Source organism: Biomphalaria glabrata, chromosome 8, assembly GCF_947242115.1.
Source record: "Biomphalaria glabrata chromosome 8, xgBioGlab47.1, whole genome shotgun sequence".
Taxonomy (NCBI): Eukaryota; Metazoa; Mollusca; class Gastropoda; family Planorbidae; genus Biomphalaria; species Biomphalaria glabrata.
Window position 1 is genome coordinate 4,963,731 of NC_074718.1, and position 3,021 is coordinate 4,966,751.

Genomic DNA, 3,021 nt, shown 5'->3' on the forward strand with positions numbered 1-3,021 from the left:
CAAATCTTATGATTGTCACATGACAAGCAGATCTATTAATAACATGACGGTGTTGAGTTACAGTTTATACACTAAATTTATATCTGCAAAGATGATACCAATATTTTGGTAATCCTGTATATCAGCGTCCCGCGTTCATAAAATGTCGATAATTAGCCAGGATAAAATTTAATTCATTTAATGCATGCAATTAGTGTTTTTTAATAAATTTGGATTAAAAAAAAGAACCTTTACATTTTGAATGACATAAATAAAGTACGTTAGCGACTTTTAATATGATCTGCACGCCGCCATTTTGTTTGTTGGTAATGTACAGTGGTGTTGCCAACTTGTAGTATTTTAAGGATCTTTTTTTTTTTCACATTTTGTTTACTAAAGGCTGTTGCAAGTGTTCTAAAGATAAATAAAGTAATTAATAATAGAAACTAAGGTAATTTTGATGATGGATAGATGAGTGGATGGATGTTTGTGGTTGGTTATTTGCTTGGATTTATGGTTGGTTGCATGGTTGTGTTAGGGTATTTGATGGTTGGATGTTGTTGGTTTGCTGTGGTTGGTTGGATGGGTTGTTGTGTTAGGATGTTTGATGGTTGGATGTTATTATTTTGCTGTGGTTTTTTGGTTGGCAGTGGTTGGATGGTGTTGGTAGGTTGATTGTGGTTGATTGGATGGATAGTTTATTGGTTGATTTGATTGATGGTTGGTTGTGATTTTTTTCTTGTTTGGCAGTGGTTTTTTGGTTGTGGTTGAATGGATAGATGGTTGGCTGGGAGGTTGTGTTAAGGTGTCTGATGGTAGGTTAGTTGGATATTGTTGGTTTGCTGTGGGTGGTTGGTTGGTTATTTTTGGTTGGATGGTTTGATGGGGTTGGTAGGTTGGTTGGTTGTGGTTGGTTGGATGGTTTGATAGTGTTGGTTGGTTGGTTGTGGTTCGTTTGATGGTATTAGAAGGTTTGTTTGTTGGTTGGATATTGTTGGTTGGATGGTTTGGTGGGGTTGGTAGATTGGTTGGATATTGTTGGTTTGCTGTGGATGGTTGGTTATTGTTGGTTGGATGGTTTGATGGGGTTGGTTGGCAGTGGTTGTTGGTTGTGTTTGGTTGGATGGTTTGATGGTGTTGGTTGGTTGGTTGTGGTCGGATGGTGTTGGTAGGTTGTTGGTTGTGGGTGGTTTGCTGTGGATTAGCAGTGGTTGGTTGGTTGGATGGTTGTGTTAGGGTGTTTTATAGTTGAATGTTGTATGTTTGCTGTGGATGGTTGGTTGGCAGTTGTTTGTTTGATGGTGTTGGTTGGTTGGCTGAATGAATGGCTTATTAGTTGGTTTGATGGTGTTGGTAGTTGGTAAGTTGTGGTAGGATGACAGGATGGTTGGTTGGTTAATTTGATTTGTTTGATGCCTGAATGTGGTTAGTTGGTTGGTTGGCTGTTCAACAGTCTCCCGAATCGACAGGAATAACAAACAAACTAGTGTGACCATAAACGAAACTAATATCCGATTCTCACTCCATCACAACTACGCTATTACACTCCTGGCACTACTTGCTCTTATCGAGACCTAAACGGGGACTGAACTAGCCTCCCGTAATTGTAATTTGTAATTTGAGGCACATCGGCACAATTTAGGCCATGTCGTGCCTGCAGTCCCTTAAGGACTACTCTCTCTCTAAACAACAAGGGCCAGATTATTACAGTCATATCATTAAAATCAAGGTCTATTCACAGTTAAAATAGTAAAGGTAGTAAAAATTTAAATATTTGGTAAAAATCTAATGTAAATAGTGCATGTTCACAAATTCATAAATCAGATCTTCGTAGATAGCCCCACTTCCCGGATAAAGCCCAGTACCTTCCTAGGGTCGACATTATCAAATAGTGCTTTTAAATTAGTGGCTCTAAAATATTTCGCCCTGACATCCTGGTATCTGGGGCAATCAACGAGGATATGTTCCACGGTGAGGCGAGAGTCACAGTACTCACAAAGCGGGGGCTCCTCTCTCTTCAGTACAAAAGAGTGCGTGATGTAGGTGTGGCCAATCCTAAGTCTGGACATGGTCGTGCTACCACGCCTTGTCAGACCCTTAGATGTGGGCTGCCACCTGACATCCGCCACAATCTGCCTGAGTTTACTGTGAGTCTCAGCCTCCCATTGGTTCTGCCACTCTCGATAGGTGGCAGAGGCAATACTTTGTCTCAGGTCCGAGTAGGGAATTTGGGTTCCTGACACCGCATGATTTAGGGCTCTCTTTGCTTCTCTGTCTGCGGCTTCGTTTCCCTCAATGCCAACATGGGAGGGGACCCAGATGAAGGTGACATCCCTACGGTCGGCTGTTATTTGGTCCAACAGCTTCAGGCTCTTATGTACCAATGGGATGTCAGTCTTCATCCGCCCCAAAGCTTGCAATGCAGATTTGGAGTCGGAGCAGATTATAAATTTCCTCCTTTCTGATGCTTTTACCGCCATAAGTGCAAGCGATATTGCGTGCAATTCGGCCGTAAAGATGAAGCAGCCATTGGGGAGTCTACGGGAGATTGTTTTGTTCCGAAAGGAGCAGGCACACGCGACCTTTCCCTCCATTTTGGATCCGTCTGTGTAGATGGTGCCACAATCTCCGTAGCTCTCCTGCAGTTTCCTAAAGTGGACTTGTAGTATGCTTGGGTCTGTATTTTGTAGAATATTTGCATTACACAAATAACAAACTAGTGTTTAAGAGGGAAGACATATTAGGAACTCCATTTATTACGAAAACACAAGCGGTGTTGCACTGACGCGCTAGTGTGCAAATGTACATATAATACTATTATGTTACAGCTTTCATCGATCATCTTTGGTATATAAATTTAAGAAAACACGCTGCATGTTTTTTCACGTTTTCATTGCGTTTTATTCTATTGATATCTGCGCTCTTTTTGTGTTTGACATTTGTGACGATACGAAGCTTGCATATACAAATTCACTAGTGTTTACCTAGCAGTCGAGAGATTTTTTTTTAACAATACCTCTGTTCATGTCAGAACTTCGTGGA